Here is a 14,292-nt window from a genome sequence, read left to right as displayed (position 1 = left end):
TCGACTTTAAGATGAATACCTCAAAAAAAAAAAAAAGATGAATACCTCTCTCACAGGCTGTTTACAGGATTAAATGGGTTAATGCACATAGAGGGTCAGAAGAGCATACAGTCCATGGCGAGTGCTGAGCATGCAGCAGCCAGCGGCGTCGGAGCCCCAGCCTGGGCCACTCTGAGGGGAGAGGAGACAGGAATTGGGGGGATGGGGCAGGGCAGCTGCATGGTTATTTCTGGCATGGCCTCCGTGTCCTCAGTTTCCTCCCTGTCCCACGAGGGCCATCAGAACCCCGAGAGCCCGGGGTGGAGACGGTGGCCCCGTGAGCACCCACTCTCCCCCTCTCCTCTTGCCCCTGAGGTGCCCCACCGTCTCCCCCAGGAAGCCTGCGGGGAAGACTAGAGTCCCACGCTGACCTGGCCAGCGGGGGAAGGTGACCTTGAGGCGGGTGGGGTGGGGGGCAGACCAGGCTGGCGAAGGGCTAATAGCTGGAGGACCCAGGAGCCTCGACTCAGCCAGCCCCTTGGAAAGCCTGATCTTAACACCACTGGATAGTCTTAAGCTGGGATTTCAGTTTAATTACATATTGATTAAATGGAACAAAGGCACAGAGGCTCCAAGGAGCAGGCTCAGTGAGTGCCTGATGGAATTTCAATTCTGCTTTTTCCCTGCCTTTCTCTCTTAGAGCCTTGGAGCTCTCCCCACCGAGGAGACCTGGCTCTCCACGAGCTCTGCGGGCATCACAGGCCCCCTGTGAACAGAGGCGCAGCATGTGGCCCTTGGCCACACAGCGCTGGGCTCACCTCCCTGCCTTGGCTCCCAACATTCCCATCTGCCCACCAACCCCAAGGCCTGGTCCAGCCCAGAGAGGTCCTGCCCAAGGACACACCCAAGGTCAGAGGGAGATGTGGCACTTGACCTTGGGTCTCCTGACCTGGCCTCTCCCTGTGCAGGGCACTACTCCCTAGAAGGGCCTGGTGGCCAGGGGACCTACTCTGTCTGCCAACCTCAGCACAACTCCGCAGAGAGAAGTGCCCGAAGATGCTCCTATTCAGCAAGTATTTATTAAGCACCTCCTCTTTGTAGGTTCTGTGCCAGGCCCTGGGCAGTGAGTCTGCTGTGGTCTCTGTCCCTCATGGGGTCCTCGATCTGATGTCGCCTTCCTATGGAGATGGCATCTGGCCCGAAGCTTAGAGGACAAGAGAAAGTAGCCAGGCAAAGGGGAGGACAGACTTCCAAGAATGGGAACAGCATTCCAAGAAGGAACAGCATGTACAAAGCCTTAAAGGCAAAGGGGAGACTTTAGCAGGTCAGAGGAGGCTAAAAAAGTGGGAGGCAGGGTGTGGCAGGGGTAAGCTGGCGGCATGAGCTGAACCCATCACAGGAGGGCTGTGGAGGACGGGGGGTGTTGCAGCCTCCCCGCCCTTCCCCAGTGCAGTCGGGGAATTGACCTCAACTCAGGGGAGTGCAGTGGCCATTCTCTACTTTACCGGTGAATGATGGGCTCAGGGATGACCCAGTTCTGGCCAACGGGAAGTGAGAGGAGGCCCACCTACTTCGACTTCATGTTCTGTGAGCCATTACCTCTCTTCATGGTTTAAGGCACCACTAGTTCCACATTTTGTTACTTGCAGCAAAAACCATCCTGACATATATCCCCGTAGACCACCGGAAGGGCTTCGGGCTTCACGTTAAGAGCAGTGGGGAGCCACCCAAGAATCTTAACATGAAAATATTATGGTTATATTGGCTTAAATAAACCACATTATTAAAATTAATTTCACCTGTTTCGTTTCACTTTTTTAATGAAGCTACTAAAAATTTTAAATTACCCATGTGACTCACATTATTCGTCTATTGGATCCGTTGCACTAGAACAAGGATTGACAAACTAGGGCCCATGGGCCAAACTCAGCCAGCAGTCTGTTTTCGTGCGGCCCATGAACTAAGAATCGTCGGTGCATTCTTAAAGGGTTGTAAGAAAACAAATAAAGACGAATGTGCAACAAAGGCTGTATGTGGCCCATGAAGCATAAAATATTTACTTCCAGCCTTTACGTAAAATGTTTACACTAGACTCTAAGATTGACAAAGGCAGGAGCTGTTCTCGGTTTTGTTTTTCACTGAGTCCCCAGTATCGACAGCCAGCAAAGCACTGCCTGGCACACGGTAGGTGTTGAATTAACACTCGAGGAATGAAGGGATGAATCATTTCTATCCTGGACGCTGCCGCACCAACTGTCTGGCTGCCCTTTCCCCATGTACCCCCGTGCGTTGGGGCGGGGGCAGGAACAATATACTCGGGGTGGTGTGCTGCTTCCTCCCACCCCTTCAGAGGCCCAAGTCAGCTCCATTATTGCTGCTGTTCCATCATCCCTGCTTGGGGAGTGGGGGGGGGGGAGGTGAGCAGAATTCATCCACCCTTTAAATCAGAGAAATCCAGATCCCTGTAAGGGACAAATCTCTAGACAGAGAGAGGGAATCAGCTTTGGCCTGGGCAGCTGGGTTTGGGTTATTTCTTCTTCAGGGTCAGTTCTTCTCTCAATAGATGGCAGTTGTAATGGATTATCGTCATTTCGGAGACAATTCCCTCCCCACGGGCCAGATAAGAAGTCTAGATAGCTCCCACCTGCTTGGTGTAGCCAAGAAGCTCTCTGGCTGGAGGCAGCATAGCTCGTCTTGGGGCCAGAGATGACCAGGAGGTACCAGTGTGAGGACCATTCTCCAATCTGAAAGCCTCCCTCCCACCACCTTTGTCCTGGCTCTGAGCTCCCAGGATGCTACAGCAAGAGGCTGGCATTATCTGCGCCCTCCTTCCCCCTCTCTCCCTCTCTTGTTTATTTGTTATTTGTTTCGTGAGCTGTAATTAAGGAGGAAAAATCTGTAAAACATAAGTGATTCTGAAGGTGCTGAGCAGGGACTTGGGAGGGAGTGGAGGGAGGCTACATCCTTCTTTCTTGCCAAGAGCGCTTTGGAGAAAAGGTACTGAGGAAGCTCCTAGAACTATTCCCTCCTTGCTTCTTCTGGAAATCCGAAGAGTGCACCTCTGTGTGCCAAGAGCTGGGTGAGACGGACCTGGGCTCTGGTCTCTCAAGTACATGGAGACAGACACCTAAATAGACAACCACACTGCAGATGACAGAGGGAAGCAGGGGCCTTGTTCTGACCTTTTGCTTTCTTCTTGACTTGCTTAGGAACAAGCCCTTTGGGGGCAATTCCTCATGGAAAAAATGAGGTTTCTTTAAAATTTGTCTAAGACGTTACCTTGAGTGGTTCCCTTAGGTGGCCCCAGAGAGAGTGATTACACAACTCAGCCTGGGGTGGGGGGTGGTCAGGGAAGCCTTCCTAGAGGAGGTAACATTGACACAGGGTTTTGAAGGCTGCTCAGGAGTTTAGCAGTCTGGGGCAGGGCTAGGGATAAAGCAGAGCTGAATTTCTAGTCAGAGGAAATAGCATGTGCAAAGCACAAATCTGTTTAGGACGGGGTTGGGGTGCAGAGGACGGTGGGGGAGTAACTAGAGAGGTGGAAAGAGCCAGGCCAGGTGGCCTGAATACTGGCCTTAGGAGCTTAGAAACCTTGGTCTAGGCGGGCCTGGGTGGCATCCATCAGACTCTTGATTTCGGCTTAGATCATGATGTTAGGGTCATAAGATCGAGCCCCACATTGTCAGGCTCTGCACCCAGCGGGGACTCTGCTGGAGTTTCTGTCTCTCCTTCCCCCTCTTAAATAAATAATCTTAAAAAAAATCTTGGCCTGTATGTGATGGAAGTCATGGTGTTACAGTGTGTGTGTGTGTGGGGGGGGGTGTGGAGCAAGGGGCATTTTTGCCTCAGTTTATAGGTGAGGGCTCTGAGATGTGAAGGCCTTGCCTGAGTTCCCCCAGACTGTGGGCTGGGCCTAGAAGGCAGGCGCCAACCTCTGCTGGCCTCTGATAACAGTGTTAATGACTCTAATTCACTTAAGTCCATTAACGAGTCTCCATTGAGCAGAAGCAGGCGCCAGTAGTGAGTGGGTGTGAGCTGCCTGTGGGCGCTCCAGAGCCCTGCCCCCAGAGAAGATGTACACCTGGGTCACCCTGGGCAGCCATCTGGGAAGCCAAGGTATCTCCTCCTGGTCCCTGTCACCACCCCTGGGCTGCGGTGCCCCCACACGTCCCCCTAGGCTAGTGAAGCCTTTATTGAGGAAGTAGATGGCAGACAAGGAGATGGGCCATCCCTTCAGTCGCTTATGACCTAGCCTTAGCCTCCTCCCTCTTGGGGTCCAACTGAGGCCTCGGGGAGGTGATGGGATGTGTGGGGCTGATGCAAGTGTTCCTTCCCACCAGGTGGAAGGTGCAGAAGCACCAGAGTAGCAGCCAGAGGAAGAAGGAAAGCATCCCCGCACCCCGAGGAGCTCCCTGATCAGCTTCCCCCTTCAGCTCCCCGTGTGTGTTGGTGTGGAGTCAGGTGGGCCTCTGGGTGAGCTCCCCGAAGGAAACCTAGAAACATAGGGCTGACAGAAGGGTCCTAGAGCGCAGAAGGACCCTTGCTGGAAAGCCCTGCCTTAGCTCAGCTCAGAATAGGAATAAATCATACATATGCATGAGACCTCATGACTATGCATGTCCAGAAGAAGCCTAAATGCCCCAAGGGGCTGGCTGAGCTGAGCATCGGACAAGGCAGGGGTCTCTGGCCCCACCATCCCTGTGGCCCTAGGACTCCAACTTAGGTGGCTGACAGCTGTCAAAGCAGTTGGAGCTGGAGCCAGAGCCTCTTCAGTTCCTGCCTTGGTTCTGCTCCTGTCTCCTGCTTTGGCACAGGGAAGATTACTACCCTGCATTGGGCCTCAGCTACCCCATCTGCAAAACCGGGATAGGTTTCTGTTCCAATGCCTCTGGGGATTGTGCTGAAGGTCAAACCAGGCAATAGCTATCACTTGGATTGGATCCCCCCTCCCCCCGGGGAAGTTCAAGAAGAGTCCTTTAGAGTCAGGGGTTGCCCGGGACTCGCGATGAAGGTCCCAAAGAAGCAGGGCTGCACAATTAACTCCTTGAAAACGATGGCCCAAAAAAATAAATAATAAAAAAAAAAAAAAAAAGAAAACGATGGCCCAGAAAGACAGAGAGACTTGACCACGGTTACACGGGTGGATCCTCAGGCGGGAGGCCTGGGTCCCCCGGGCAGGTCGACTTCAGCACCACGGACAGGGGCGCCTGGGCCACCCGGGCCACCTGGGTCCCGGACAGGTCGACTTCAGCACCACGGACAGGGCCGCCTGGGTCATCTGGGCCACCTGGGCCCCGGGAAGGTCGACTTCAGCACCACGGACAGGGCCACCTGGACCACCTGAGCCACCTGGGCCCCGGGCAGGTCGACTTTAGCACCGCGGACAGGGCCGCCTGGGTCATCTGGGCCGCCTGGGCCACCTGGGCCACCTGAGCCACCTGGGCCCTGGGCAGGTCGACTTCAGCACCGTGGACAGGGCCGCCTGGGCCACCTGGGCCACCTGGGTCCCGGGCAGGTCGACTTCAGCACCACGGACAGGGCCGCCTGGGTCATCTGGGCCGCCTGGGCCACCTGGGCCACCTGAGCCACCTGGGCCCCGGGCAGGTCGACTTTAGCACCGCGGACAGGGCCGCCTGGGTCACCTGGGCCACCTGGGCCCCGGGCAGGTCGACTTCAGCACCGCGGACAGGGCCGCCTGGGCCGCAGAGCGCTTGCGGCCCTTTGGCCGGAGCTTTCCCAGCCATTGGCTTTATGTCCGCGTGTTGGGCGGCCTGCGAGCACCGCGGCGTCCGCCTGCGACTGTAAACTGACAAGCGGCGCTGGCGGACCGTGGAGCCTGTCAGCCCGGCAGCCGCCTGTGAAATTAACATGATACCAAAAGCGTCAATGTTTATTTACTGGAGATATCTGGACAGGATGCAAAGCAGGCCCGCGGCGGCTGCCTCGGGGTAAGGGCGAGGGTCACTCCCGCCCGCCTCTTTGCCAGCCACCAGGCCCCGCGAGCAGAATCAGCCGACCCCCGGGTTAAGACCTCCCCCTCCTCTTGCGGAAGAGCAAGCTCTCCTGCAGCAAGTGTGGCTTCGTTGAACTCCATCCAAAAGTGATCTCCCTCCTGTCCCAGAGTTCCAAGGACGGTGTCCAAGAGCAGGTGAACAAGGGTGGGTCCTTGCTCTCCACGGCAGCCCGCCCCCGTCCCCAGCTGAGGGCACCTGGGCCAAGCAGAGTGTGCCTCGTGGGAATTTAACATCAGGGCACAACTGTTAGGTCAGCTGCAGGGGCTCCGGGCAGGGGCTCCGTGTTGGGTGGTCAAGCTCAGCTAAGTGCACGCTGGAAAGTAGAAGAGCTTGTTGTCAGAGATGGAGAGGAGGATGGAGCGGGTAGGACAGAAGAGCCGAGGTGAGGGAACTTCCAGCTCCACAGACAGATGGTTCTCAGTTTTGAGGCAGAAAAACCTGGCAGCTCATTGTGCACCGGGTTTCTTTAAATTTCTCTGTAACCTTACGTTCAAAGGGCATTTTTTTTTTCTGGAAAAAGGAAATAAATCCACTGAAACTGGCCTTAAAACAGAGACTGAGCCTAGGACTCACCTGATAAGAAACAGACTCTCAGAGGAAATGTGGAGTTAGCCAGGAAGGGGGTAGTCAGCGCGAGCAAAGCCGCCAATTACGCTGTGCCTGCAGTTGTTGGGACTCAGACCCGGGGCCCCTCAAGAGCCAGGCTCAGGGCACCACAGAGAAAGGCAGAAGCAGGGGCTCTCCCCGCAGCCTGCCGCCGCTTCTCCAGAAGCTTGGCTCTGGGAGCTCCAAGGTTGGCCTGTCCCGGTCTGTGCTCCAGAGAAGAACCAGTATTGGAATTCTCCGGCTTCAGGTTCAAATAGCCTAGGGAAGGCTTCTGATTTGGCTACACTTGGGGTGGGTGCCGGGGGTTTCCTTGTCTACTCACTCCAACAAGGAGACGTGCATATGGTTTGGCTCACATGGGTTGGGTACCCTCTCCTAGATGGAGCCATGAGCAGGGCAGAGGGTTCCATTAGAAGACAGCAGTTCTGCGTCTCACCACGCGTGGGGGGCAGGCACTCACGCAAGGCAGACAGAACAATGGCTGCATGTCCGTTGCGTGGATAGTGGATAAAGTCACCATTTAGCTCCATGTCCTCACCCTGCTAGGTGACGAGAATCAGCAGAGCTCCTCTCCAAATATTCAGATTCGGTAGGGATGCACCGGACCGCCCAGTTAGGATTCTGACCTTCTCTTGTCTGGGGGATGGCTTGGGAATCACTGACTCAGGCCACAGAGGATGAACCTCTCATCTGGCTTGAAGGAAGACCAACCTAGAGGGACGGATGACACCGGCAGTGTGGACCCAGCCAGCCCATACGTCTTGAACGTGATGGTCTATACCTTGGCTGCACTTTAAAATCACCTAGGGAACTCTTGGAAAATTTTATTACCCCGGCATCACCCCAGGCCAATGAAATCAGATTCTCTGGGAGTGGGAGTTAGGTAGCAGTATTTTTTAAACCTCCCCTGGTGATTCTAGCGTGCAGCCAGCTTTGCGAACCACTGGTCTAGGGAAAGCCACCATTTCCACTCCGCTCACACTCCTACTTAAAGACCCCACTCCTCCTAAAACCTAGAAAAGATGGCCTTCCCTACCTTCCAGTCCCTGCCTCAGCTGACTGGACAAAGGGTGGACACTTGACCTCGTCCTGGCCCATCGAGGTTTCTCTTAGGAACTTGGAATTGAGCACAGAGGCTATGGGGAGCGGAGGCTGCCCTCCTAGGGTAGCTGTACTCAGTCAGACATCCCTTGGTCATCTCTGCAGAGACAGACAGGGGACCTGAGACTGTGCAGTCAGAAGCTGAGTCACCAGGACAGAGGGGACGCTGGCTGTGATGGGCTTCCCTGGGACCATCTGCTTACAGAAAATCCCTTGCGAGAGTACACCTTTAAGTGAGTTTCTGCTCATTGTAGTCAAATCATTTTGGATACAGACAGCACTGAAATCTAAAATGTACCCCAGCCTGGAGCCCCATGGTCCGGGAGGGCCCAGAAAAGGACTACAGCTGGCACCTACTGGGCCCATCCCGCAAGCCAGGTATTCTCCATGGGAATTGGGGCCAAGCTTCCTAACAAACTGTAAGGTGGGAACGATTATCCCGTTTTTAGGGAGAAGCGCAGCATTATGCTCCAGGGCGCCTGGCTGATTAGCGTGGAGCACAGACGTAAACCTGGGTGTGCCAAATCGCTTCCGATGGATCTCACCAGAAGCCAATTATGCAAAGCAGTGCAGAGTGGAGATCCTGCTGCGATAGGGGAGAAGGGGGGCTGCTGCCAACCTACCCCCCAGCGTGGGGATAGGGCACAAGGGGTTGAAAAAAACACCACTTGGCCCCAGCCCCGAGCGAGACTGCAGGAGAAGCAGAGGCAAGGCCCGCACACAGGGCTTGCTCGGAGGTGGGGCACCTCTCCAAATCACTGTGGCTGTCACGCAGGCTCTAGGGTGCTCCGTGAACCACTCCTCCCGACCCCCATTCTGTGTGATTTCCTGTAAGGCACAGTTCTGACACCTCTGATTACAATTTTTATTTGATTTCAATTCCAGTATAGTTAACTGATTGCGATTTTAAACTATGTATTATATGAGGGACTGGCTGGTTGGAGTCCATATACCCCACCAGACGCTAAGCTCCTCAAGGGCAAAAACTTTCCCAGTCTTGCTCCTCATTATATCCCCAGGGCCTGGCGCAGCTTCTGGTGAGAGTAGGTGCTGAAGAATATGTGGGAAGGAGAGAGAGAGGAGCGGAGGGGGTGCTCAAAAGCAAGAACAGGGGATCCCTGGGTGGCTCAGCGGTTTGGCGCCTGCCTTTGGCCCAGGACGCGATCCTGGAGACCCGGGATCGAATCCCACGTCGGGCTCCCAGTGCATGGAGCCTGCTTCTCCCTCTGCCTATGTCTCTGCCTCTCTCTCTCTCTGTGTGTGACTATCAAAAATAAATTTAAAAAATTAAAAAAAAAATAAAAGCAAGAACGATGGTTCCATCTTCTAAAGGGGGAAAATGAAACCCAGGGAAGGGAAACCAACGGGCCAGGGCCAGGCATGATAACAGACGAGCTGGGCTGGGTCATGACCCGGGGTAAGGAGAGAGGCCCAAGAAGACAAACCAGAAGTGAAGCTTTAGGCATAAATAATCCTGGGGAAATGAATAAGTACAAATTGATGGTGGGATGAGAAAGTGCCGAGAAGGCTCTGAGCAAAGGCCTCCCTGTGACTGAGACCTCTGTCTCTCTCTGGCAGGGAATAGCCTCCCCTTCGGACCGGAGCAGGTGCCATGAGCAGCAGCAGCTCTCTCCAAGGCCGAGAACCATAGGCCATCCCAGGGTGAGCAGGAGCTTCCTGTGAGCTGGAGAATGTGAAAGGAGGTCCCCAGAACCTCCCTCGGGCCTGTTGGAAATCATGCTGGCTTTTAACACTGGGAGGGAGGGAAGAGGGAGAGAGAGGATCAAGGATCAACTTGTCCATTCAATAGGATAAAAGACTATTTAATTGCTTGTCACCATGGACTCTTAATTTCTGCCCCAGTGGAACAAATTTCCCTCTTGCTCAGGGCACCCAGTGTTACAACAGGTCTGGCTGTGTGTCCGGGGCCCCCTCCCTCGCTCACCACCCTTGAGTCTCCTGATCGTGGCTCTGAATGGGGCCGGGGCCTGGAAGCTGTGTGGGGAAGGTGGCCTCATGCATAATGGGGAGTCCGTGAGAAGAAGAATACTAGAAGGCATCTACTGGCCAGGTGCTCTGTACCAGACACTGTTCTGAGTGCTTTGCAGGCACGATCTAATTTAATCGTCACAAGTTCTGCAGGCAACTTGCCCAACGTCCCACACGGATGGAGCCAGGTTGTCTGGCTCCGGATCCCATCCATCCCTATGCTCAGCCCCTCGGACCAGCCTCCATCTCTCGGGATCCCCTGTGTTTCGATGTGACTCAGATGCTCAAGGTGCACCTGGTCCTGGTGATGCAGCCCCGAGGCTCTAACGCAGGGGATTGATTTCGAATGGGGTGCGGGGGTGGGGGGGCAGGGACGGTGGTGGTGGGGAAAGGACTATTTGGAGAAGTGACCTCTACCACGAGCTGAAGGCTGCCGGAAGAAAAGAAGTGTGCGAGCGGGCCTGGTGCAGGAAGGGGTGAGGAGGGGCAGCCAGGCGGACAGAGACCATGCGGGGAGGTCCCCAGGGGCAAGAGCTTGGGCACTTGAGGAAAAGAAAGGAGGCCAGTGCAGGCTCTCCAGATTCTTCTAGAGAGAGGTGGCAGGGGTGGGTTGCCCCCCACCCCAGCCTTCAAAGCCAGGTCCTCCCATAGACCCCTGGGGTTGGCCACACAGGCATCTTGGCCAGGATGCTCACCTGCCCCGGCCCCTCCTGGGGACCAGCGTCATTGGGGTTCATGTGGGGCTCGACACCTGCCCCAGACATCTCTGTGGTCCCTCCCCACCTCGGGGAAGAGTGAGGGCCTGGGGCAAAGGGGTCCCCGGGGCCACGCCCCCTCCCTTCCCGACCCTCTGGTTGCCTAGGAAACGGCTCCCCGCGAGCTCTCATTGGCCAGCTGCAGCTCAGGGGCGGGGCGAAGCTGCGTGTGCACCTGCCTCTCAGGCTCCCGTGGGGGTGGCTGGGTGAGCGAGCCCCCATCAGCCCCCATCAGGGCAGGGCGAGGGCCCAGGGGCTGCCCTGGGGGCCTGTGCGGATGCTCGGGTGAGAGGGGCGAGCAGGCGCCCCAGCGTCCGCAGGTATTACCTGCACCCGTGCGTGCACTGAGGGTGTTGCTTGCTCAGGTGTGTGCAGGGCTTCTGTGCGGACATGCAGGTCGCTACGTGTTTGGGGGGGAGCACGGGTGAGGTTGTATACACCCGTTTGCACATGCACCTGCTGCAGGTGTGCGCCTGCGTGAGTGTATGTGAGCACAGATGTGCCCACTCAGGTGTGCATTCTGGGCCTGCGCTTCCGCTGCGCCCACACCTCAGATCTCTCCTCCGTAGACTCTGAGAAGCGTCCCTCTCCCGCTCAGTGCCCGTCATAGCTCCCCACGGCCCAGCCGGTGCTCTACAGAAGGCCTGCCTTGGCTTCCACAGACCGGCGGGGGCCCTGAGGGGCTCCTAGGCGAACCCCAGAAAGGTGGCAGCCAGGTGTGTTCGTAGAGCAGGGCTGCGGGGCTGGCCGGCCTCTGGGGCCTTCAGCGGTCCTGGCTCCACAGTGGGAAGCGCCAGAAGGAGGCTGGAAGGAGGGGGCAAGAGATGGCCTCCGCCCTGGGAGGGCGCTGGGCTGGGAGGCCGCGCCGGCCTCTGTTCAGGTGACTGCATGGTCGGTGCCAGGCATGGTGAGGGCGATTTATGGGCTCGGCTCAGGGCCGGGCAGTGAATGTCGTGCTGCTGGAGAGGCTGTAACTCCTCTGCAGCAGCGTGGGGGCAGGGAAGTGGGATGAGGGACACCACTGAGGTCTGGGGTGAACCCTGAAGCCACGGGGCAGGGGGGAGTCCCGTTGCTACGGGCTTGTCTCAGGCCCTTGGGAAGGGTCGGCCTCAAGGTGCTCAGGGAGTCGGGCAAGGTCACACAGTGCAGAGTCTCACCTCGCAGCCCCGGGCTCTGCACAGAGCCCTGGAAAGAGACCCCCTCCACCCAGCTTGGGGTGCTGCCCCCCAGGTCCCCTGCCTGTGCCCTTGGAGTGTCCTGCAGAGGCTCTGGGGCTGGCAGGAGACAAAGGAGAGGAGGGTTTGCTGTGCCCGCCTCTCTCCCCTTTACGATGCCATATTCCTTAATGAGCTATTGCCTCTCGCTGCTCCGCGCCTCTGGGGCCGGTGCCCCCCGGGGCCCGCCCAACCTTGTGTCTCCCAGGGGAAAGCTTTCTGGATGCCGCAGCGCTTGCCTCCCTGTCGCCGCCCCCATAAGACTGACTCGTTCGTTTTGTGACCTTGGGTCTGTCACTTCCCCCTTCTGAATCTCAGTTCCTTATCTGCAAAATGGGAGCACAGTGAACATTGTGTGTGTGTGTGTGTGTGTGTGCACGTGCGCGTGTGCTTTCCAAGATGCTACTGCTTAGCTTAGCAACCTTGGGCAGCAGCTCAGCCTCTCTGAGACTCATGTTTCTCATCATCAAAACAGAGAGACAGTCATGTTAGTCACTGCATTCAGGCTGAGCGCATTCGGGCTGGGAACCGGGGGTGGTGGCCATCCCTCCCCTGCCCGGCTTTTCCCTTCCTCTGCAATCAGCTTCCTCCTCCTCTGTTCCTCCAGAACATCCTGCCATGCCATCCCCAGGATTAGCCTTCTCTGGGGCAGTGTGTCACAGCCCAAACCAAGGATGAAGGGATGGGGACATAGTTGGAGGGGCAGAGGAAGACCCCAGGGAGGGAGCCAGGACCCGGTGGGCAGGGGTTGGCATGAGGGCTGGGGCACGATGGAGCTGGCAGAGAAGGGGGACTGGGGCTGAGACACCGGGGTGTGCTCAGTCTCCGCGGCCTCCCAGCCTTCCCAGACACCAGCAGTCCACTGGCGTGATGACAGGGCCCCGGGGACACAGGATGAGCCATAATAGGTTTATGGGGAGGTTGTAAATCCCTTTACAGGCTGAGAATCAACTCCTTCAGCAGTCAGAGCTGGAGCACCCAGGGGAAGGCCCTGACCCCGCTGGGCCATGCTGCATGGCTGCCCTCCTTAGGCCCCCACCAGGGAGGTGCCAGGGCCAGACCGCAGGTCTTCAGAACAGGCTGCTGGGCCTCCAGGTCCCACAGAGATGCCCGGCGTACGGGGGGCTGGTGGGCGGGCGGGGGTACTGACTGGTACCCAGGGCCCTTGCACTCACCCCCCTGCGCCACGGCACACGGTCCGCTCCTGACTCATCCCGGCCCACAGAGGAAGGCGGCCACAGGAGGGGATGTGTGGTGGTGCCACCTCCTGTGATGAGAAGCCGCAGTCGGGGGTGGTTCGCCGTGAGGGGTCCAGGCTGGTACTTTTTCTGCTGCAAGGTCCTGGCGCCCTGAGTACGAATCCGGGCTTCATCACCCAGCGGGTGGTGGGCCCCGGGCAGTAACTTCTCCCTGAACCTGAAACCGGAGCATGTTAGAACCTCCTCTGGTGGGATTCAAGGAGACCATATAGGTGAGGGGCGCCTGGATGGCTCAGCCCACTGAGCATCCGACTCTTGACCTCAGCTCAGGTCTTGATCTCAGGGTCCTGGCTCCAGCCCCGTGTTGGGCATCACACCCAGTGTGGAGCCTACTTTAAAAAAAGGGGGGGGGGCAATGTAGGGGAAGCGTCTGGCCTGCAAACAGTAATTATTATCAGTATTGCCGTATTCCCCCCGGGGGCCCTGCCTCCTGCTTCTGCTCCAAAGGATTCTGGCCCGGGGCAGCAAGCCTGGTTCACGTCCCGGCTCTTACCAGCTGGCCGTCCATCTGGAGGGCAGTCGGCATTGCTCACTGATTCCCTCCTCCTGGGTCAACTGTAGGGGCCCCTGCGCCAGTGCGTGGCTCCTAAGAGAACAAAGGCACGTCTGAGGTCCCTGTGGAGGCTCCACAAGTGGCTGCAATAACCCTCGCATCCTGCATGTCCCTGTGTCCTGTGACTTTGCAGCTCTTCCCAGCAAGAGCCGGGGGCTGTCCTCCGGCCCCTCGACTCGAGGAGGGCCTGCGACTCGCCCTGATTCCTGGCCAAGGCTTCGAGAGGCCTGGCGGCTTCGGTGTGGCCGTCCTGAAGAGCTGAGCGACCGTGAAAGAGCCCAGCCAGCCTGCTGGAGACGTCGCGCGAAGTCAAGAGGCAGAGTGGCCCCCGGCCCTTGCGGCCTCCCCCGCCGAGGCTGGGCGTCCAAGCCTCCGGCATCAGCGCCGCGCGCGGCAGGATGAGCTGCCTCTCTCCAGGTTGCAGATTGGAACAAACACATGGTTGTTGTTATTTTGAACCACTAGGTTTTGGGGTGGTTGTCGTGTAGCTGTAAATAACCGATACGATCCCTTAGCCCTTTCCACGACATCTTCACCCAAACTTGGCTTCGGGCGGGTGAGCTCCTTGGGCTCAGCCAATTGGATAAGGGGACGAGCACCTGACTTAGGGCAGACGAGCCACTGGCCGGCAGGTGGCCAATCAGATTTTTTCCTCTAGGGAGCGTGAATGAAGGGCTCAGAGATCCTAGTGAGCCAGTCCCCGAAGGAGGCTGGAGCTGGGGTGACTTTTAACGCTGTGTTATCAGAGGGCCTCAAACCGGGGAGAGGCAGGAAAGGTGATGGACCGTAGAACCGGGTTCTGTGGGGGCCCCAATAAATCAC

Source organism: Canis lupus, chromosome 32 (genome assembly GCF_048164855.1).
Source record: "Canis lupus baileyi chromosome 32, mCanLup2.hap1, whole genome shotgun sequence".
Classification (NCBI taxonomy): Eukaryota; Metazoa; Chordata; class Mammalia; order Carnivora; family Canidae; genus Canis; species Canis lupus.
The sequence above is the reverse complement of the archived record's forward strand: the minus strand, read 5'-3'. Positions refer to the sequence as shown.